At 39.1% G+C, this 24,633-nt stretch overlaps 1 long non-coding RNA gene across 1 annotated transcript; it reads right to left on the reverse strand.

Annotated features, from left to right (window-relative positions):
- Positions 1 to 2,463: 2,463 nt before the first annotated feature.
- LOC123478291 (uncharacterized) lies at positions 2,464 to 19,314 on the reverse strand. Its single transcript, XR_006653459.2, has 3 exons — positions 19,139 to 19,314; positions 2,828 to 2,970; positions 2,464 to 2,728 (listed from the first exon to the last, which is right to left on the reverse strand). It is a non-coding gene; the product is annotated as an uncharacterized lncRNA (long non-coding RNA).
- Between the last annotated feature and the right edge of the window lie 5,319 nt (positions 19,315 to 24,633).

Below are 24,633 nucleotides of genomic sequence, written 5' to 3' on the forward strand. Positions count from 1 at the left end.
AATGAATAATCCATATTTAAAATTCCCCCGAGGCTGTAAAATTCTGTAATAAAGTTACAGAGAAACTGTAGCTTTAAATGTAACTGTAACTGTTTAAGGCAGAGACATATGTCATTGCATTTTTTAAATACAGTAAGCATTATTTCCAACAATGCATTATTAGATTCCACAACCCTTCTTCCCAGAAAAATTACAATTTGAAACAAATGAAATCCTGGGAAAAACATTTGCCATGTGAGAGGATAGATGTGATTTTGATCTCTATTTAGCCATGAAAACGAGGATCTATTCAAGCAGACATCTGTCTAAGCTCATCATGTTGAGAAAAGGCCCAACTATAGTATACAGTTTTGCACATTTATTCTTTCCTGATGACTTACAGCTTTTATGCAATAACTCAGTGGACATGTTGGATATTGCATGATTTTCTTTTTTGGTGGGGGGGCGTACAGTGAACTTTACTGATGGTGCATGACAAGGTAGGGCTCCCTAAGCCCTTTCCCTTCTTTGGGGGGGTCTGGGATGGGAACTGGTGAGGTCAGGAGATTCTCAGTGTGTTGGGGGATCGATTTGGGGCAAGGACTCTGCAGCAGCTGAGGACTTCTTTTCCTGTCACTGGCTGGTAGTCCAGGGGCTCTTACTCCTTGGAGGCTATCTGGGCCACGAGATCCACCACCCTGTTGCTGTAGCCAAATTCATTGTCATACCAGGAAATGAGCTTGACAAAGTGGTCATTGAGGGCAATGCCAGCCCCAGCATCAAGATGGAGGACGGGGTGTCATTGTTAAAGTCACAAGAGACAGCCTGGTGTTCAGTATAGCCCAGGATGCCCTTGAGGGGGCCCACTACCACCTGCTTCACCTACTTCTTGATGTCATCATATTTGGCAGATTTCTTCAGGCAGCAGGTCAGATCCATGACTGATATATGGAGGGTGGGGACACAGAAGGCTATGACAGTGAGCCTCCCATTCAGCTCATGGATGACCTTGCCCACAGCCTGGGCAGTGACAGTAGAAGCAGGGATGATGTCCTGGGCAGCCCCTCAGCCAGCACTGCCCAGCTCCCCAGAGGGGCCATGCATAGTGTTCTGGGTGGCAGTGATGGCATGGACTGTAGTCATGAGTCCCTCCATGATGACAAAGTTGTCATGGATGACCTTGACCTAGGGAGCCAAGCAGTTGGTGGTGCAGGAGTCATTGCTGACAATATTGAGGGAGTTGTCATATTTGTCATGGTTCATACCCACAACAAACACGGGGACACATGCAGAAGGGGCAGAGATGATGACTCTCTTGGTTTCACTCTTCAAGTGAGCCCCAGCCTTCTCCAAGGCAGTGAAGGTACCAGTTGAATCCATGACATGCTCAGCACCAGCATGATCCCATTTGATGTTGGGGGATCTCACTCCTGGAAGATGGAGATGGACCTTTCATTGATGACAAGCTCTCGGCTTTGACTGTGCCTTTGAACTTGCCATGGGTGGAGTCATACTGGAACTTGTAGAGTACATAGTTGAGATCAATGAAGGGATTATTGATTGTAACAGTCAATATCCACTTGGTCAGAATTAAAATTAGCCCTGGTGACCTGGTGCCCAGTGTGGCCAAATCCACGCACTCCGACCTTCACCATCACATCTCAGGGTTGCGGCTGGCACTGCGCATGGCTGCCTGTCACATGGGAGGAGCAGAGAGCCTGAATAACTTTCATGGGGGCCCTATTGACTCTAAATGACAAAAATTCCAGTGTCAACCAAAAATACATTTACCACTGAAACACAGAAATATTCTTTCTAGGTTTCCCCCAAATATATTGTCTGTAAACTTAATTTTGGTGTAAAAACTTGAAAGAAATATATCTAAACATCTTGGTCTATTAAAATAGTGGGGGGCGGGGGGCTGGTATTTGAAACCAGACCATTGTTGTGCTGTCTTATGGGATTCCTAGAAGATGATCTGTGCAGCTCTAGTCAGCATCGCTCTTTTGATCATTCCCCAGACACCAGCTCACCCTGGGGAACATGTCTTTCACTACGCTTAAGACACTCTGAACACTTTTGGAGAGAGAAGGAAGGATAGACTTTCTCTCTCTCTCTCTTCCAGACCTACAGGACAGTTGTAGTTGGAGTTAGGGCTGCCTGTTTATATCCTGCCTCTGCCACATGGGCAACTTAATTTACTTAACCTTTCTTGTGGCTCAATTTCCTCATCTGTAAAATGGAAATTAAAATTAAAGAGTATAGGAGTTACTATACAAAAAGGGATTATAGTAGTGCTGACTTGCTGTAGGGGCGATGTAATTACTTGCTATCATTGTTATGTCAGTGGTGTCTTTCCTAGTTTATTATTCCATTCCTATTGTTTGAGTCTGGATACTACTGTGGTTTCAAGTTTGTCAGATACTTTTCTTTCGCCTTTTCACCTTTCATCCATTTTTAGAAACAGCTATTCAAAATTGGGGAAAAAACAGTAAACTCTTTAATAAAAGCAGTTCATCAGACAAAAAGAAATTTCTAAGCCATTTCTTCAGCTTTGGTGTGTCTTATGTTTTCCTTTGGGCAGCAAACTCATTTTGAAATTGTAAAAAGAGTTGTGAAGCTCCAGTCTTGCATCAGAATGATTTTTGATGCCTCCAATTTGCATGTTGAAAGTCATCTTTCTAGAAACACAAAACTGGCAGTTGGGGAAAATAACCATTTCTTCAATTCAGTGTCAGTAAAGAATTTCCTGTAGCGGGAATGAAAGACAAGCTCAGAGGATGCATCTGATAAGAAAGTAAAAATAATCAGATTTTATTTATAATGGAATTCACAATGTGTTAGTCACCTTTGGGGCATCATCATGTTCTTTTCATTAGTTTCTCTTATGTGTTCTGTTGTCCTTCATTAAGATGTCTCATCTCTCTTTTTCTGGAGAATCAAAGCAAGAATTTAAATTTCCAGGGCACATCAATAAGCTACCTGTTGTTGCTGTGTGAAGGCAGATTGGAAAATAAAGAAAAAGAAATGAAACATTTAAAGGTATTGGGGTGTCATAAATTGGATTGAGTATTTGCCTTTAAAAGTTAAAGTCTCAGAATGCAAATGACTTAAATGACAAGTATTCTAGATGGCTTATTAGAATACAGTCAGGGGGATACTGGACATTTTGCTGAAGCAACAGTGACTTCCCCTGCCCCCTCCCCCCCAAATCACCTCAGAGACAATTAATATGTCCCTAAAATATCTATTATGAGGCAGCCCATGACCTTTAATCGTATGTAGCTGAAATGCTTAATAGCTTTAAAACAAATTCCAGTTTGGCATCTGTTTTGAAAAGCTAAATGGGGGTGGGAGTAGGGGCTGTCATAGATGAAGGGCAGGTGGCCTATGTTTTAGGAACACTACCATATTTAAAGACTATTAGAATAAAAGAATGTATTTTGAAAAAGCCCCCACAAATATTGCCCCCATGAGTCTGATGGAATGCAAAAATGTTTCTGTTCTTATATTCACTGATTCCTTAGATTTAGGACGGAAACAGAAAAATGGAGGTACAGTGTTGCTGCCATTGGATATAATTCTTGTGGCCTTTCACATCTCTATGAATATAAATGCAAAAGATGAGGAGAGCAAGTACCTAGTTTTGGGTAACATTTAAAAATATCTGCCTCTTTTCCTTCATCTTCTCTGCCAAATCCCAATCAACTTTCCTCTTGGCTCGGATAAAACCCCTATGTCAGCCTCTTGCATGTCCTTTTTCTTAGGGAAGCAAAAATATTTGCTCTCTCTTAAGGGTCATTTTGACCATACCATTCCTCTTTATTTGAGTACGGATTTGTCTCTCAGTTGCTGCTTTTGACAGGGAAAATTTTCAGGCTTATTTTTAAAAACTTGAAGAATATACTAAATCATAAAACAAAAAAACAAGAGAAAACTACAAACTTAAATTCCTCATAATTCCTAAACTGTTCCTAATATTAGCACATGTGCATTCTACCTGTTGATGTATAACAAAATACCCCAAAAGTTAGTGTCTTAAAGAACTACTTTATCATATCCTGTGACCTTGCAGGTCAGGAATTTGGGCAAATCCTGGTTGGGTGATTCTTCTGCTCCCTGTGGTGTTCACTGAGATCACTTGGTCATATTTATGTAGCCTTGTGGAGAGGCCAAGATAATTTCACTCACATGCTTGGTGTCTCGACCACAATGGCTCCACTGGACCCTTCTCCCACACTGGGTAGTCAGAGAATCTTCACATGGTCTCTCCAGAAGGTAATTGGAATTCTTACATGATGGCTCAGGGCTCCAAGAACAAAAGTTCTCAGAGATAGAAAGTGGAAGCTGCTAGTCTTAGGGAGGAAGGAACTGGCACAATGTCACTTCTGCTGTATTCTATTGGTCACAGCAGTCAGTCTGCCCAAATTCTCAGGGAGGAGTGTCAAAGAATTTGCGGCCATCTTTAATCTGCTATAATTTAGTCACAAATTACTTATATTCCTCTCACGCACAAAACATTCTATTTTAGATCACCAAAATCTCATCCCAATACATCAGGGGTTGGCAAAATATGGCCCGCCACCTATTTTCCTAAATAATGTTTTATTGGGACACAGTCATGCCCACGAATCTGTAGATGATCCATGACTGCTTTCCTTTTACAAAGACAGAGTTGAGTCATTGTGGCAGAGTCTTTATGGCCTACAAACCTAGCATACTTCCTATCTGGCCAACCCCTGCTGTCAGCTTCACATCCAGGTGCAGATGCAACTCCTTAGTGTGGATCTTCAGGTATAGTTACTTTCTATTTGAATGCCAACTACCTCAAGAGATGTTATCATTCCCACATGGCCCCAGTACGCAATATTGGCTCAGAGATAAAGTCACCCCAATAGACATTCGCATTCAAAAAGGAATCTGCTGTCACTAGACCATAGATATTCTAAAACCCATTGACTACATTTTGTCGGTCTGTGATGAGGACCCAGTTCTGCTTCATGGGGAGGTTTTTCCACAGCTTTTGGCTCCGCTTTCTGGGCTTTGATTTTATCAAAATTATCCTTCTTTTTCTAAGTATCCCATGTTTGAAGCTGAGTAGCTTTCTCAACTTGCTTCCTTCTCATAGAAGGTTAAGATCCAAAGCTATCTTTTTATTTATTTATTTTTAAAAAGATTTTATTTATTTATTTTTAGAGAGAAGGGAAGGGAGGGAGAAAGAGAGGGAGAGAAACATTAATGTGAAAAACCTTGATAGGTCGCCTCACCTATGTGCCTAGACCAGGGACTGAACCTGCTACCCAGGCATAAGCACTGACTGGGAATTGAACCAGCGACCCTTTCACCTTGCAGGACAATGCCCAACCAACTGAGCCACACCGATCAGGGAAAAGTTAAATTTTATTTTGAAGTGTCTCTTTCATGTTCGGTCTAGCAAATAAATTATTTTATAAATTTTTGAGTTTCTTAGATATTAATTTATAATAAACTGCCTCAGGGAAAAACAACACCAATATTTTCTTTCTTAGGCTCTTTCTCTACCTTTGGCTTTCTCTGAGGCTGTTATAGGACAATGGCCTTAGGATTCTAAAAAGCCGTGTTGCTTAATTGAGAAGTTCTTTGAAGCATATTCTTAAGATTCTTAGAAATTCTCCTAGGCATGCTCTTAAATATTTCTCAGCTCCTAACAAATGGTCTTATAGCCATGCTTTGCAATCTTTACCCTTAAGTCACCCTTTACTGGTAGTGCCCTGGGTTTGATCTTTGCCTTGAAGGTATGTCCTTGAGGATATTATGCTGGGAGAGGCTGGGGATACTAAACAATTCTTATTTTCAAACCATGTGAGTCCTGGCTTGCTCATATTTTTCTAAATTCTGCTTGAAAACTTAATAGTTCTTTTAAAAATTCATCTATCTTGTCCTGGTCGGGTGGCTCAGTTGGTTGGAGCATTGTTCTGTAACCTAAAGGTTGCGGGTTGGATCCCAGGTCACAGATCTAGGTTTCGAGTTCAACCCTAGTCGGGGCATGTATGGGAGGCAATATATCGATGCTTCTCTCTTTTTCTCTCTCTTCCTCTTTCTCTAAAATACTCGGTGAAGATTAAAAATAAAAATAAAAAAATAAAATAAAATAAAATAAAATAGTTCATCTGTCTTTTCTAGTATGTTGTCATAGCCACCTGGAAGCAAGTTGGTACCTTCTACATTCTGCCTGGCAATTTCCTCTGCCAGACCCCTAAGTTCATTAAGATACCCTTTTTGTTTCCCATATGACCACAGGTGTCAGTGTGGCTGAATTTTCCACCACCCTATAATTCTTTTCCTCACCTCCTTTAAACTCTCACCAACAATCTTCCTGGGTCCTTTGAGTTTCCGCTTGTTGCCTGGTCCCAGAGCCAATGGCACATATCTTACATTTTTGTTAGGTCAGCCATCCATTTCCAGCTACTAAATTCTTATGTATCTTCTATACTTAGTGCATAGTCACTGACATCATTCCCTTTTGCCCACCTCTTCTCACAACGTGACACATTCTACTGCACACACGCAAAAAATTAAAAATTACTCTTTCTCATTCTCTCTCCTGGGTCTTCTGCTACAGTGACCATGTGTTCTAAATGTTCTGAGGTAAGATTTGTGTGTTAAAGAATCCCTAAGTCAAATAAAATTGTTTACACCTAAATTATTTCCTAGGATTGCTTTATTCAATCTCTTTTAATGCTGTAGCTTGACAGGAAAAAAATTGAAAGAGAAAAACAAAAAGGAAATTAAATCTAAGGACAAGAGAAAGGTCACAAGCAGCTACCTCTTTATCTTTGGTCTACTTTGTGTAATACTTTAAGAAGTGTTTGGTAGTTAAGTAGATTATGATAAATAACCATAGCATGGACTCTGGCCTTTTTTGTTGTTGTTGCTTTACACTAGACATTAGTAAGTGAATACAGGCAATGTGTCCAAACAACTAGTTGTTTCTGGGTTGCAAATACTGTTTTATCTCTCTCTCTCTCTCTCTCTCTCTCTCTCTCTCTTTCCCTCTTTTTTTTTGTTACTTGGCTTAATTCACTACCACAATTTTTTCTGAGACCTATGAGAGTAGTTTTTCTTCAGGAAGGCTTAGGGTGGGGATGGTCAGGAGGAAAGAAGTAAAAGGAAGGAGGAGGGGTATATATCCAAAAAATATATCATCTGAAAAACACACATACTTAGGCGTCTCTGATAGGAATCACTACAATAGATTGGGGAGGTTGTTGTTTTTTTCAAGGGCCCTTCATTATTTGGTAAATAAGGTGGCAGTATCTTCTTCAATAGCTGGGCTTTTAATTCTATTTGACCAAACAGTTCCACTTGCTTCAAAATTTTTCAGCTTATGGTTGGGCACTGGATTTGTGGTCAGAAGAACTTTCTGTACAGAACTGCCTACCTCTCTGGGGTCCTCATTTAGTGCCCTACATTAAGAGGAATTTCAAATACCATAATAGATGTGAATGACCTGAAGACTCTAAAGAACCTTGAGGATGCTTTCAAAGGGTCTTTCAAAGGCCTTCCTATGAAAGAAGGATTACCTGTGTTGTCTGAGCTCTCACAGGTAGCATGATTTAAATGGACCTACATCAATCGCACTTTCAGCTGCAGCCCCGAGCATGCGTGGCCAGCTGCTCTACACTTGGGAGTGAGAGGTTAAACTGTCGTGAAAGACTTCTTAGGAAGTGTTCAAAATCGAGTCAGGCAGCTGTTACCTCCCCTTCTTCATTAAGGTAGAGAAAGGTTGAGTTGGAGTCTTAAAGATGATTTTCTTTTTTTTTAGGCAGGGTTCTTCGTGTTTTGAGTCTCCCTTTCCCTAGTGACATGGAGCAGGAGTAAAGAGAGTGCTTTTCTCTTTTCTCAAATCAAGGAAAGGAGCTTCAGTGTAACCCTGTGGAGAGCTAGACAGACTTCTCTTATAGCTGATATCTGCTTATTCCTGAAAAATATCTACTCAGCTGAAGACTAGGGCCATCTGGCCAAGACAGGAGAAAAGAGAGGTGGATACAGTGGCAGTAACCTCAACAATTGGAATGTAATGATATCTGACCAGACCACTGCACCTGTGCATCCAGAGTTTCTCTAGCTAAGGGTGCAGGAGTGTTTCTCTGGGCCTAACGAGGTTGCTCACGGAGGCTCAGAAGAGTGGTATAGTGGATCTTGTTCAAGACAGTCACAGCAGAAGGAGGTGGGGGTGTTCCTTCAAAGGCATAAAGGCTAAAAGGACAGTAGAAAGAGGCCAGCTTTCACCCTGTCCAGGGAACTTCAGTGAGAGGATTAGTGATGGTGGGATTTAAAGGGGCTTCAAAGAACCTACAAAGTACGTTATGAGAGAAAAACCCAGCTGTAAACATCTGCCAAGCTCAGACAGCACCAAAGTTATAGTACCATGACTTGGAGGAGGTGAGGGCAGCCTAGTGAGTGGCTGGGAGAACGAGGAGAGCCAGGTAGGGATAGAGAGAATATGGTGAGCGCAATATCCCCCCTTCCCGTTGCAAGCTGCCAGTCCAAAGCAGGACAGACTGTGGGCAGGCCTCGAAGGTAAAAGAGGAGAAAAGCTTTAACTCTCTCAATAAAGCTGTAAGTTCGTTTTCATTATATCAGTGTACAGATACATACATATATGTATACACATATAATAAGAATAATATAATTCATAAGAATAATGTTTTACATATTTTATTGTGAATAAAATATGCAAAGAGAAAAGTTGTGGAGATTTTTCTAAGTGTTTAGGGGGTCAGGAAAAGAAAAGAACCAGCCACTCAGGGTGGGTTTAAATGGGCAAATGGGGGGGAAGTATAGTTATTTTCTGTTATGCCCTAAGCATTTCACTTCTTCTCGATAATGACTGTGCTCAGGATGGTGTTAGGACATATGATAAAAGTTTTATGAATTATTTCTAAGAAGATATTTATAATCATGAGAGCTGTCCAATAGAAGAGATTCCTTTGACTTTGTGAAAATCTGGTAGAGGGTATGAAATTAGGGCTCAAGAAAACATTTTATATAATAAGCGTGTTCACTAACAGTGATTATCAGTTAATTCTTCCTCATCTTATTTTGTAAGGAACTGTTGGCCAATGTAAAGTTCCACATTATTCAACACTATTCTCTGGTCCTTCCCCCACAGATGACATCAGTTTAGCTACTAAAATGTTTCTGTAGCTTTCACAGATGTAGGCAAAAGTTAGAAGCCATATCTCATTTCAGAAAACCCACTGATTCTTTGAGGGAGTGGAATCATCCATGGATAATGAGGGTAGAACCCTCATCTCTCCTGCTACGGGCCACGTTTCAATTCCCAGAGATCATCTGATTAACCCTCAACTAATACATATGGACAGTGGACATAATAGTCTTTTCATATGGCACAACTTCCCAGAGTCAGTGTCAAGGTAACATAGTCATCAGAGTCAGAAACTGATGGCATATGATGTAGGAAATACTTTCAGGGACTGTGAGAAGTCTCTTATTTTGAAAAGCTCTTCTCTGTTGCTATTTCTGAACACAGAGTACTGTAAAAGGTTTTCTAGCTGAACTCAGCTTATTCCTTGTAAAAAAAAAAAAAGTCAAGGAGTAGAAAAAGAGATGCAGAATTTAGTGTCCTTTCTTTGGATGATCCTGAGCTTTCTGGAAATGGTCTTAGGGCTTTTCCTTTAATTACATGTCGACTTTCCTCAAATGGAGGAAAAGTTGTGCTGTTGTGAAAAATCAATATGGACACCACATTTTCTTCTATAGTCTTCTTAGCCCCTGGTGTTGTAGTTTATAATGAGGCCTTGAAAAAAAAAAAAAAGAGCTGCAGGAAAATTATTATTCGTTAGTTTTTAAATAGCCCTGTCTTACTAATTTTCTTCACAAAAATAAGCACAAGTTTGACCTATTCTTTAATGTTGCAGTCTGTAATAAAAAAAATTCCACTGTAGGAGATGCATTTTTAGGGCACCTGCCCAACCCACAGCCCTTTCCTCCTGATTGCTGCACTCTCCTGCCTACAACGACTGTACACAACTTTTGCCCTTTGGCCATAGCAGCCTGGACCAGAAGTAAACTTTTAACTGAGTCGGGCCAATTTAGTCTTTTTTACTGGAAATGTGGAATTGGACTTCAGAAATGTTAGTTGATTTGTTTAGTGGTCTTGCCTGAGGTGACACAAATTCCTGAACAGAGGCTGCTCTTGCAGGAAGGGGTAGCCTTTCTCTGAATCATACTGATTTTCAGAGAAAGAGAAAAAGGAAGCCATCATGCTGAGCACCAGAGAGATGAGACAGGAACAGAGGGAGTGAGAGCAAGGGAGGGTGAGGGTCTAGGAGAGCAGCTGCGTTGGTCTCTGGTGGGTTTCCTCTTTCTGGCCCCATCCTTTGTGATGCCAACAGCAGGTCTTTGATTCCATGACACATCTCAATGTCCTCATGACAGTTGGGCTTTTTTGCTCATTGGAGTAAGTGAGTTTCTATTGTTGTCAACCAAAAAGTAAAATTAACAGCTATCCAACTATGAAACCAAATCTTGACAGCTCAACACATTCTTCGACTTTCATTGCCAATGGCTGATCTCTTAGAATGTGTTTCTAATGCCACTTTGGTAATCTCAAAGGACATACTGTTATATTCTCCAAATGTTTATACTTTTGTCTTAAAACCTCTGTAGAGAGCACTCACTTATTATAATTATAGCAAAAGTGACCTTGCATGAATATGTCATCAGCCAATGTCGATGCCTGTCATCAGCCAGTATGTTATCAGCCAATATTGGTGCCTGTCACTGATGCCAGAAGAATATGTCTTCCGTCATCACCACAGAAGTCAGGAAGAGGAGAATTCAAATACCTTATCTCCTACTTATTTTCCATGTGGTTTATGGTAAATTGCTTAAAATTTCTAAGATTCAATTCTTGCATATGTAATATAAGGATATTTAATATCAGTTCTAGATTAATCAAATTTGAGAAGAAATTCCCTAATCACAGTAATAACAACTCTAGATTATTTAGAAACCTGCTACCTGGTTTATAGATTGAGGCCAAGACTGCTGTCAGAGCACCAGTGGGCATTCTCCCCTTCCTCACTTATAATATGTATGGTCTTTGGTGTTAATGGCCCATGGATACCAGCTGAAGACCATATTTCCCAGCCTCTTCTAATAACCACATTACCCCTATATAGCCCATGCTATGAGACAAGTACTATTTATGTATTGCTCTAACTAATACTCATAACAATTTTGTGTGATGGGTTACTCTTCCTAGAAGTCCCATGAGATTGGAGCCATTGCTCTTCTAACTTCACAGATGAAGAAATGAAGGCCTAGAGCAGTCCAGAGATAAGGCAGAGCCAGCATTCGAAGCCAGGAAGTGTGGCTCTGGGGCCTGTGTCTTCACTCCTGTGTTATGGTGTCACTACCATGAGATGATTGGGACGTTATAACCTTTTCCTTACAGTTAGACACAGAGCAAAATCTGAACCTGCAGAGAAGAGGATGAAAAGAAGAATCCCCTAGGTCACCTGAAGGTAAAAAATTAATTATGTTTCAATGCTTTTTAAAAAAAAATTATTTTTATTGTACTTTTCCATTACCATTTGTCCCTCTTATACCCTCCTCCCCCATTCCCTGCAGTCACCACACTCTTGTCCACGTCCAGAGTCCTTTTTCCTGTTTGCGCAATCCCTTCATCCCCTCAACTCCCCCACCCATAGCTGTCATCCTGCTTTCTATCTATGAGTCTCTATTTTGCTTGTTAGTTCATTTTCTTCATTAGATTCCACGTGTGAGTGAAATCATATGGTATTTGTCTTTCTCTGAATGGCTTATTTCACTTAGCATGTTATAATGTTCTCCAGGTCCATCCATATTGTCACAAAGGGTAAAATTTTCTTATTTTTATGGCTGAGTAGTATTCCATTGTGTAAGTGTCCCATAATTGTTTTATCCACTCATTTACTGATGGACACTTGGGCTGCTTCCATATTTTGGCAGTTATAAATAATGCTGCAATGACCATAGGGGTGCCTGTGTTCTTTCAAATTAGTGTTTTGGATTTCTTCAGATATATTCCCAGAAGTGGAAAACACAACATTAGAAGTTGTGTTTCAATTCACCCTTTAAAATGGAAATACTAAAAAAAAAATTTATTTCTAAGAGTTTTAATTTCTTCAACTAATATATTTTAAGCTTCCACTATATTTCAGGCCTTGTAATAGTCCCTGGCTATATACTGGTTAATAACAATGAAAAAGAATTTGTCTTGCTTTAACTGGGGGAGATGGTTCAGGTAAAAATAAACTTGAAAAAATTGTTTTGCTTACATGAGTGTCTGGTGAAATATTTTAAAGTTGTGTGAATTGTAGGAAGTCTCTTTACCCCACTAGGTCCATCCATTAATGTCAACAGGGGCCTTCGATCATTGTGACAAATAAAAATGTCCTTCTCAGGGAATATGCCATGCCCTTGGGAGTCCCTGGAGCAGAGTATTACGAGTCATGGAGAGGAATGCTTGCGGTGAGGTTGGGAAGATGGCCTGTGGCATGCAGGGAGTCTGTGACCCCATGGGTACCCAGAGGGCTGCAGGCTTCCTTTCATAGATAGGATCTGGTGGATCTTTACTTTTTAACCTTTAACTTTTTAGTTTTTTGGTTTTGTTTTATGACTATTTCTTATAAACAGCATATTTTCACTAAACCATTTTTAGGCTCAATTTAAGAGACATTATCGAACACCTGCACGGGATGGCAAAGCACGACTGTAAGCCCACCAGCCAGAGCAGCGCTAGCAGACAGTGGTTCTCAAAAGACATCGGATAAAGGTATAAATAACTACTCTGTTAATCCTCTTCAATGTTTTAAAGTTATGTATCTTGCTTTTCCATTTCATTTTCATTTTACATTTTGCAAAAGCATCGTTAACATTTTCCATAATTGTTAAAATCAAGAATAAAATGGTTTATTTTGAAATCTCTTTAGAGTACTTCCATTTTTCCCTTATTACTTCTCAGCCTTTGTTAATAAAATCTTGAAGTTTAGATCTATATTATCACTAAGACTTTTTTCCCCACTAAGAAATCTTCTCTTTTTGACATTTGCTTCTAGTTTTATAACCAGATTTACAATTATTTAGATATTTTATTTTAATTGGTCTGCATGTTCATTGCCTATTCTTTTATGTCAACTTTCCTGTTCTTGACCTGTTAATTATATTTCTTCTCTCTGTCTTCAAATAATTTTTCAAGTAGAATTTTTCAAGGGGTATTTCTTTCTAGAGACCTTACATTTGATCACCTTCAGTGGCCACTTTGATAAGTGTTGAATTCTGGGGTTATAACCCTTGAATAATTAGCTCCTGAATAACTTAGAGTTGATTTAAATAAGGCAGCATTTTAAAGAATACCATTTTCAAGAACACTGTTATTTATATTGTTTTGAAATTTAAATTTTTAAAAAAGAATAGATTAATTTTTCAGCTTTTTATGTGGAGAAATTTCTTAGTTGCTTATTATGGGATAGATCCTCCCCTTCATCCCTCCTTTAGAAACTCAGATTATATATATATGATTATATATTTTTTTGTGTGTGTATCAGAGGTTTTGGTGCTCATTTATTCTTTCATTTATTCAAAAAAGAATACAAAGATATGTGATTCATTTGGCTTTAATTGAGCAGTTACAGTTTTACCTCATAAACATAGCTCAAAAAAGAGGAAGTCATGATCTTTGACATTTGAGGAAGTTACTGTCTTGTTGGAGAGACAAGAAATCCACAAAAATAACTGGGAAGCCAATTACAAGGCAGTGTATAATCTAATATTACATATAAGGCAGGTCTGTAAAACATAAGACAAATGTTACATGCCACAAGTAAAAAACTACTTTAGTGACATATATGTGTGTCTATGTATATATATGTACACATATAGTCATGTATCACTTAACGATGGGATATGTTCTCAGAAATGCATCATTAGGTGATTTCCTCACTTTGCAAACATCATAGAGTGCACTTACACAAAACTGGATGGTATAGCTTACTACACACCTAGGCCATGCGGTATATAGCCTATTGCTCCTAGACTACAAGCCTGTACAACATGTTACTGTACTGAATACTGCAGGCAGCTATAACACAGTGGTAAGTATTTGTGTCTCTAAACAGATCTAAACATAGAAAAGGTACAATAAAAATGTAGTCATTATAAAAGATAAAGTATGTGTTTGTGCCTGTTCCTGAGCTGAGGTGGGGGAAGCATGGAGGGAGGGAGAGTAGAAATCAGGAAGGGGGAGGGGGGAAGGGAAAGAATGAAGGAAGAGAAAGGGAGAGAAAGGGAAAAGAGATGGAAAGAGAACCAGAAATACAGCTTGAGAAGAGCAATAATAAAAGGGAGGGGTGTAGGAAAGAGGGTGAGAGAGGAGAGGGGAAGGAGAGAAGGAGGGAGGGAGGAGGGATGGACAAGAGCAATAAAGAGAATTATGATCTTACTTATATGTGGAATCTAATGAATACAATAAGCTGATGAACAAATTAGAAACAGAGGCACGGTTACATGGGACAGACTGACGGCAGTCAGAGGGAGGGGGAGGAGGAGAGTGGATGAAAGAAGGTGAAGGGATTGGCCAAAGAACATATATGCGTAACCCACAGACACAGACAACAGTGTGGTGATGGCCAGAGGGAAGGGGGCTGGGGGCTGGGTGGAGGTGGGCGAAGGGGGGAATAATGGAGAATCTGTAATAGTCAACAATAAAAGTAAAGAAAAAACAGAGAAACTGAGGGAAGGGAAGTTAGTTTGTGCACACAAGTGTGTGTATGTGTGCAGGGGAGTGGTGGAAGACTCCCTGCTCCCTAGCCTCTCCTGGCCCCAGGGCCCAGGGCAGGTGAACCTCCTTGTCTATTTAAACCACCCATAGCTAGCAGTATATTCAACATTTTAGTCAAGTCTAACCTTTTATTTCAACATGGCAAACTGTTTGCTATAGTTCACATAATCTTCTGGGACCACTGTCATATACGTATTTCCTTCTTGACTAAATGTAGTGCCGTACATGACTTTATATACACACATGCCTCATATACATACGAGTTGTGAAACTATTAAATTTTGCATTTAGTGTGTGTCAATATCTACGATATTAGAAATTTAAAGGTGATCAAAATTAAGTAAGGCACTCAAGGAACTTCTAGAATGGTGAGGAAGACAATCAGTTGTCAGAGATTGCAAAGTGAAGAAAGACGCATGAGCCCTCGAGTGGTAGCTCAGTTGGTTAGAACGTAGTACGGATACCCCAAGGTTGCTGGTTTGACCTCCGGTTGCAAGAAACAACCCATGAATGTGTAAGTAAGTGGAGCAACAAATAGCTGTTTCTCTCTCTCCTTTTCTCTCTTTCTCTAAAATTAATCAAAAAAATTATAAAAAGAAAGAATGAAAGATGCATGCGGAGGAAAACTGGACAAACAGCACGAGACGTCTTGGAAGAGGAATATCTTGCTATTTCAGGGTGTTTTTTGAGTAGGTACATAGTTGAAAAAAGATGATATAAAACCTCAGGTTGAAGGTAATGTTATATAATCAGCACAGAAGTCTTGGTTCCTAACATTGTATAGTGAACAGTTGGCACTTAAAATTGTTGCTTAACTTGATTTTAATTCTAAACTTGATTCAACCTAAAACTAACATTTGGGGACTTTCTGCTCTGCTGGTCTTCAGAGAATGGGACACACAGATGACAGAAATGGTAATCTCTAAACTTACTGGGAGGGACCTACAAGGTTTTGTGATGGTTAATTTAATCCATCAACCTGGCTACACCACAGGGTGACCAGATATATGGTTAAACATTATCCTGGGTGTGTCTCTGAGAGTGTTTCCCAACAAGAGTAACATTTATATTGGTAGACTGAGTACAGCAGATTGCTTTCCCCAAGGTTAGCAAGCCTCATTTAATTTGCTGAAGGCCTGAATAGAACAAAAGCCAGAGTTAGAGGACTTGCTCTCGTTGCTTGACTGTCTTAGAGCTGGGGTATTTGGTCTTCTCCTGCCTTCAAACTTGGAATAAAGCCATTGGTTTTCCTGGGTCTCCAGCTTGCTGACTTGCAGATCTTGGGACTTGGCAGCTTCCATAATAATGTGAACCAGCTTCTTATGATAAATCTATCTACCTATGTATCTATCTATTATTGGTTCTGTTTCTTTGGAGAATATTGACTAATACTGATTTGGGTACCAACAGTGGTTCTAGAGGAACATAATTTTAAGGACCAGTGTTATGAATTGGTTCTGGGGTTTCTAGATTTGGCTCTCTAATCTGATTAGTTTTAAGGACGTTAATGACTCTCTTATAAGAATCTTATTGACTCTCTTTAAATTCTTAATGACTCTCTTATAAGAATCTCTTAACTTAGTACCTGAAGGGGTGTTTGTACCAGGTATCAACAGGTCCAGTGAGTACTTAGCGGGAATCACTCTAGGGATGAACAAAACAAAAAACATGAGACCATACTGAAGTCTTTAAATGTAGGGACAAGCTTTTTGTTTATCTTTGAAAATCTCACAGCTTTGACAAAAGACTTGGCACTTTTTTACTGGTGTGTAATCGGGCCACATTCTTGATGATGGGGCATTTCTCTCTCCGTTAAGGTTTTCCAATTGTACTGAGATTGTCTAGTAGCTGATGTATGAATGCTAAGGTGCAGTGTTTCTGTGAAACAATAAGGTAAGTTTATTTATATCAATTTGTCTTACCCTAGGATAAACACTTCGTTTGGTGGTAGTGTTCTCTTTTATTTTTATTTTATTGTATAACTGGCTGGACTACTAGTGAGAAAGTCAGGGCATATAAATTCTAACTTGAGATAAACTTTAGGGAAGTACATGGCATCTCTTTGCCTCAGTTTTTCCCACTTCAATTAAGTAGTATAACCATATTAACCATATCATCAGGCTGTTATGAAAAATATTTTAATTAAAACATCTCCATCCCAGTGCATCCCTTTGGTGATGAATAAAACTCGGCATAATGAGGTGGTAATCTCCAGCTCCACAGGAGGGAGGGAACTGCAACAGGAAGTTCTGAGATTCTTCAACCTCACCCGGGAACAATTACAATAATAATCGTAACAACAACAGTAATAACAAAAAAAGAAAAGAAAAACAAAAACCCAACAGTACTGAACATTTATATGATACCAGTTCCAGAAATTCTACACAGAAGCGGGGTGGCAATTTATTTGGAAAGAGGCGGGGAGGCTAGAGGCTTGTGTTGCGGTTGCGTTGGTGTAGCAATTCACCTGAGATGAAGAAAATGACAACTGTCAACAATGAAAGAGTAAGGATGGGGCACGTAGGTGGAGGAGCGGGGTTGTCCAGCTGCCTCATTCCCTCCCTTCACTGCTCACAAGCTATTCCTAAATACTGGCTGGTGCCTGGTGCTTTGCTCTTGCAGAACTCAGAATAATTTATTCACATCAGTACAGCCACCACAGACCTAATCCTTGTGTAGTCTTTGTTCAAAGGAAGTGTTCCTTGTCCTGTAATTTCTGTCTCAGGTCATTCTCTCACAAGACAGTGCTGATCTGTGCAAGGCTGAAGTGCCAGAGGAAGGCCTCCAGGGAAGTTAATGAAATTCTTTTCGAGATGTGTCGCACATCATATATGAAATTGTCTAGTATCACATAACAAATGTTTGGGTGACGAGGGGTTAAAGCTCTCCCATCTATATAAGAATTCAAAGTTGATTACACATTGATGATTAGAGAAGGGTGGATATGGGCTTGGCTTGGTCAGGAGAAGATCCCCCTGCCCCAACCATTGGTTCAGTGATGGCCTTATTCTAAAACCTCCCAAACTGGTTTTAAACATTCCCAGTCATTATTCCTAAAAATGAAATACTATCTATTATGTATATGAGCTCTTGAGAGGTTTCATAGCTTGTAATTAAATAGGCATAAAAGGTGAGTGACGCTTTCAGCTCAAGTGCAACGCTGGTTTGTTTTATCAAGCATTTGCAAAGTTCTCCTGATTGGTGATTAAAAGTGGATTAACAATTTTACGTTCTTCCCTCTGGGTATCAGTCTCATTTTTTTTAGCAGAGTCTCTGAGCCCTGCCTTGGGGCGCATGCTCCAAGTTGCTAGATCCAGTTTAAAACTCCAGACTGAGTTTTACATATTAAATGTGCATCTTTGATTTTGAGTTCTTGAGCTCGCCTGGGGCACCCTCTCTAATTAATCATCCCACAGGTTTAGAAAACTTCTGCCCAATCTTTTCTGATTTGTCAGAGGAAATAGAGAAGGTCTTAGTTTGAAAAAGTCCTTATCTGCTAAGTGTCAGATACGGATTTTAAGATTTAAATACATTTTCTTTTTAAATGCAGTGGCTTTACCAAACCAGAAAGATGGAATATTTGCATATATTATCCATCATTCACCCACACTGGCAGACAGAAAGCTTGATACAGTAAAGGAAAGGAATGGCTATTTAATAGTTCTTTTATTTCCCATTCAGATCACACACACTTTTACTGAAAAGAGGCCTCACAGCACGCAGTCTGATATTACAGCAGTGTTTTCAGGAAGCAATAATTAAATACTCCTCATTAAACTGGTCCATGAAAGAATCCTATTAAAACCAGTACAAATAATTAACCTTAAAAATGCTGCTTTAAATTCCAAGAGGGTGGCAAAGATACGCTGCAGGGACAGTCTTCCTGTTCACAGGGTTATTTCAAAAATCTTGTGTGCTAAAATTTTCTAAGGCAAGCAAGCACCTCCCTACTGAATAAAAGACCCAGGAATATTTTAAATGTATTCAATCCAATCCTGTGCCTTTAACAGTCAGTCTTCTCCAATAATTTATCCCTAATTCTGACAGGATACTTAACCAAAAGGCTAATTATCTTTAATCACTTAATTAATAGGTAATTCTTACAAAGAGGCTAAACACCTGAACCCACCAAGTCCTTTTTGCATGGGCAAATCCAGCTGATTCTAGGTGCAATTTTTCTAAATGAGAATTTGGCCAAACTGTATGTTGTTGCAAATAATGGTAAATGTATCCAATTAAAAAATAATAATGAAAAAGTTATTCTTTTGTTCCCTTTTAATCACAGAGGCGGCTGTGGAAGGCCCCAAATGCACAGGGCATATGGCTCACCTCACCGCCCCAGCTGGTGCTGCTGGCGCAGCCTCCCCAAGGTCCAGGCTGGCAGCCCTCGCCCCTTCTCCTCGGCCATCCGGCTGCACTGCTGCTTTATGCTGGTCGTCCTCAACCGTTTCCCCTAATTTTCTGCTATATGTCAATGCGTTCTCTTCTCAGGGTTTTCCCAAACTTCTTCCTCACTCAGGTCCCGGGCCTGTTTATGGTCTGACCTCTGAAGATCAATCAACATTCAGAGGGACAGGCGCTGGGGCCTAAGCCAAGGGTTACTAATGATTTCTCAATTGCAGATCTCACGGCACACTTTGGATGCTTATCTAGTTAACGGTTCCTCAGTTTTTCTGACCTGAAAAGTATAAGTGATCCCGTTAGCTAGGCACTTTTTATTTTTCCTTTTACCTGCAGACAACACAATAATCATTTAATGAAAAGCTCCAATGTCTCTAACACTTCATCTGGCTCATTTCAATGAATGCTGTTGTTTTCCATTATTTCCCCTCCCCCACATAACATTTCTTGTTTCCTCTCATTACTCCTCCATCTTTAGATCCTAGGTCAGTGGTTCTCACGTTTTGCCTGCATCAGAACATCTGAAAGGCTCTTATAATTCAGATTGCAGGACTCCATCCCTCAAATTTGTGCTTTGGTGGGTCTGGGGCGGGGCCAGGACATTTGCGAGTTTGCAGGAGACTCTGACGCTGCTGGTCAGAGACAGCCTGGGAGCCCCTGCTCTAGAGACTAAGAGAAGCTGCAGGGCCACGTGTTCCAGTATGAGTGTCACGATCCCTACTCGCTGCCTTCCCAGCTGGGCGTCCTCTCCTCCGAGAAAGCTCCCTAAACTTCCGCTTCTTCACTGGCGAAATGAATTTACCAAAACATCCCTAGCAGGGGTGTTAAAAGGAAGATATGACATCATGTTTATTAAGCATTTGAAAAAAGAGGGATCGTGATGTTTTTTGGTGTTATTACTATTTATTTCTTCTCTAGATCTCAATTTTCAGGACTTCTAATTGACCCTTTAAGCACCCAATATGGTTAAGGTAGTCTGTTTAGAAAAATAACAAAATAAAATACCTTTGGGAAGACCTTGATAAAATAATGATTCCAAAATTCATCTGGATATGCGCAATAATAGCGAAGAGAGTTTTGAAAGGAGGCTCCTCTTTTGATTGGGATTTTACCCCACCAGATATCAAAACATACAGTCACCATAATCAAAACAGCACGGGATTGGCCATCGGCTTAGGAAAAGGCAAATAGATGAACAAAATAGAGAAAAAATTCTATATCACACACAGACTCTCATACCTTCATATGTATAGTAAGTGTGATTTTTAAGTCAATGACGGAAACATGGACAATTAAGTAATATTGGAGCAATTAGTTATTGATTTTAAAAACTATTGAATTTTCTTTTAATGTGTGGGATACAGGGGATATTTCTATAATCTTGGGAGAATAAAAAGAAATAAAGGTAAAAATGTTATACTTGAATTGACATAGTTTGAAACTTCTGTTTGAGAAAGGTATTCATTATGATTAAAGTTGGAAGGAAAAAGGATTAGCACTAAATGGTAAAACCACCTTTTCAAAGTAACAGGAAAACAAAATACATGTTAATATAATTTAATAAGAAAAAGCAGGCAAAGCATATCAATAGGCAATTCAGAAGAGGAAGAAGAAATATAAATGCCTGACAAAGACCGTCAAGAGTTACTGTTGTTAAGCCTCTGAATAACCTGTCACTGCCACCTAATGTTCATGGAAATGTAAATTCATGCAATTTTTTTTGGTGAGCAAACTAAAAATGCACAATAACACGTTGAAACATCAAGTCTACTTCTAGAAATTTATACTTTATTTTATGCAACAGAAGTAATTTCATGTAAGCATGAGATGCTCACAGGAAAGTTACTGTGCATTTCTGTTGATACTAAAACATTAAAAACAATGTAAATGTGCGCCAACAGGGAGGTTGTTAATTACATTATGGTGCATCTGCTATATGGGAGACCGAATCAAAGGTACTGCCACCAAAATCCTTTGCTGGATAGAATATTTACTTGAAGGCATAGTTTAACTCGCAAGAAAGTAAGCAATATTCATAGGGGCCAAAAGGAAGAATGAGGAAACCAGAATGTTAAGCAAGTCCAAGAATGCTCCAAGGGCATTTGCTTATAGCAGAAATTGGAAATAAGGACTAGGAGACAAGGCCCTGGGTTTGCGCAGGATGGGGAGCTGGAGCTGAGGCTTCTGGATAAAGCAATTCCTTGTGGTAGATCTTCAGTGAGAAAAGAGCATGCTGGAAGTTTCCATCTGGTAGCAAAAGGGAGGGTGAAAAACACACGTTTGTCTCCAACTGGACTCTGGGAAAAAAGGTAAAAGAATCTTTTCATACCAATCGAAAATGGCCAAAAATAGGAAAAATAAATGTAATTTGTAAAAGAGCAATCATAAGTAGCCAATAAATGCTTAACTTTATTAATGTTTAGGAAATTATAATGTAAAACCAAAATGAAATATCTGTCAGACAAATATTACAAGTCAGAGGATACTTTTGTCTTAGTCTGTTTGGACTGCTATTCCAAAAAACCCCACAGACTGGATGGCTTATAAAGAGCAGAAATTTGTAGCTCACAGTTCTGGAGGCTGGGAAGTTCAAGATTGGGGTGCCAGGGCAGTCAGGTGAGGTCCTGCTTCCAGGTCACAGACCTCTTGTATTCTAACATGACAGGAAGGCCTAGGGCTCTCTCTGGAGCCTTTTTTATAAGGCATTAATTTCTTTCATGAGGGCTTCACTTTCATGATTTAAGCACCTCTCAAAGTCCCCACCCAATAATACTATCACCTTTGGGAGTTAGATTTCAACCTATGAATTTTGAGGGGACACAAACATTCAGACCGTGGTACCTATCATTAGAATACCAGACCCATGGTGGGAGAATAAAAGGGAAAAGTACTTTGGACAATTCTATAGCAATAACTACACAACTTTAAGATACAATATCCTAAGGATCAGCAGTCCATTTCTACATTTATACTTCAGAGAAGCTCCCACACAGGCATAAAGGATGTATTCACAAGAAAGATAACAGCATTTGTAATAGCAAAAATTATAAACAAACTAAATGTTCAATAAGAGAAGAATGCATAAATAAATTATGGTATAATCAAATAGTAGAATGGTATTTTGCAGTGAAAATTAAGGAACTAGAGCAATATATATCCACCCATGTGCTTTTATAACGTAATTTTGAATGAAACGTGTAAGTCATAGAGAAATATATACACCAGTCCTATAAAGTTTAAAAACATGCAAAACAATACTGAGTACTGATTAGCAATACATACATTTCTATAGTTATAGGGGAAAAAATGACAGACACAAATTCAGAATAATGGTAACCTTTGCCGGGCGTGTGAGGAAGTGATGTTGTGCAGTAAACAACATGAAACAGAACAGTGTCCAGTGCTAGGTGATAATGTAACAAGCGCTGACAATTCAGAATATTTTCAATCTTCCAAAATGACAGTTATATAGATTACCCATTAACCTGGAGAAAGATTTTGATATGATTAATAAAAATTCAAATTAGGAGGTACATTATGATACATTAAAAATACAGGAGCCCATGGAACAGGTTTAAAAGACAATGTGAAAAATGGATATAATTTTTCTGTTAAAATGGCCTTTTTGAATGATTAAAAATTAGTTGTCCTTAATATTGATATGCCAATCTCGATTGTTAATTATTTTTTAGATTCACCTAAGAATCAAATCAAATCCCTGAGGATTCTGAGTGTTGATCAATAACTCGATCAGAATCTGAATAAGCTGTCACTTGGAGCTCTTATAGCTCAGAGCCACGAAAGTATATTAAAGGTTTGGAGCTGCTAACTTGAGGGATACCTAGTTTTTGTTATGGATGAAGTACATGGAGGAGATGGTATTATTTCAGCAACTTTTATACAAACTTGAAAATATTTAAAAACAAAGTGAGAAAATACTCCTGTGGAAAAGTAAATATGCACCAAACATCCTAAAAAATAAGAGCAGTGTGAAGAGAATTATTGAATTCTATGTTAAAACATATTCTAATGCTTCTCTCCTTAAAAGAATATGATATTGACACCTCACATCTAACAGGATAGCTATTATCAAAGTGATAACAAGTGTTGGTGAGGATGTGGAAAATTGGAACCTTTGTACATTGTTAGTAGGATTGCAAGATGGTGCAACTGCTATAGAAAGATAGTATGGAAGTGTCTCAAACAATTGAAAATAGTGCTGCCATATGATGCAGCACTCTTCTGGTCATTTATCCAAAAAAAAAAAATAGCCCATATGTCCTGGAATTACTTTTTAAAAAAAGTATATTTTATTAATTATGCTATTACAGTTGTCACAATCTCCCCCCCCCAACTCAGCACCCCCCACTCCCAAGCAACCCTCCCACCATTGTTCATGTCCTTGGGTCATGAGTATAAGTTCTTTAACTGCTCTATTTCCTGTACTGTACATTACATCCCCATGGCTATTCTGTAACTACATATTTGTACTTCTTAATCCCCTTCCCTCTTCACCCATTTCCCCAAACTCCCCTCCCATTTGGCAACCATCAAAATGCTCTCTGTATCCATGATTCTATCTCTGTTCTTGTTTGCTTAATTTGTTTTTTACATTCAATTGTTGATAGGTATGTGTTTATTGCCATGGTACTGTTCATAGTTTTGATGTTCTTCTTTTTCTTAAATAAGTCCCTTTAGCATTTCATATAATAATGGTTTGATGATGATGAACTCCTTTAGTTTTTTCTTGTCTGGGAAGCTCTTTATTTGCCCTTCAATTCTAAATGATAGCTTTGTTGGGTAGAGCAATCTTGGCTATAGGTCCCTGCTTTTCATGACTTGGAATATTTCTTGCCAATCCCTTCTAGCCTGCAAAGTTTCCTTTGAGAAATCAGTTAACAGTCTTATGGGGAGTCCCCTGTAGGTAACTAACTGCTTTTCTTTTGCTATCTTTTAAGATTCTCTCTCATCTTCTTTTTTTTAGTATATTTTTTATTGTTGTTCTGTTACAGTTGTCCCAATTTTTCCCTCTTTGCCCTTCTTCACCCAGCACACCCTCTGCTCCCCCAGTCAATTCCTATACCATTGTCCATATCCATGAGTCATTCATATGTGTTCTTTGGCTAGTCCCTTCCCCTTCTTTCCACCATTATCCCTTTCCCCCATCCCCTCTGGCTGCTGTTTATCTTTAACCTTTGGCATTTTAATTATGATGTCTCTTGGAGTAGGCTTCTTTGCATCCATCTTGTTTGGAATTCTCTGTGCTTCCTCAACTCGAATATCTATTTCCTTCCCCAAATTAGGAAAGTATTCTTTCATTATTTTTTTCACATAGATTTCCAACTTATTTCTCTTTCTCTTCTCCTGCACCCCTATGATATGAATGTTGGAATGCTTGAAGTTGTCCCAGAGGCTCCTTATAT

Source organism: Desmodus rotundus, chromosome 11 (genome assembly GCF_022682495.2).
Source record: "Desmodus rotundus isolate HL8 chromosome 11, HLdesRot8A.1, whole genome shotgun sequence".
NCBI classification, from domain to species: Eukaryota; Metazoa; Chordata; class Mammalia; order Chiroptera; family Phyllostomidae; genus Desmodus; species Desmodus rotundus.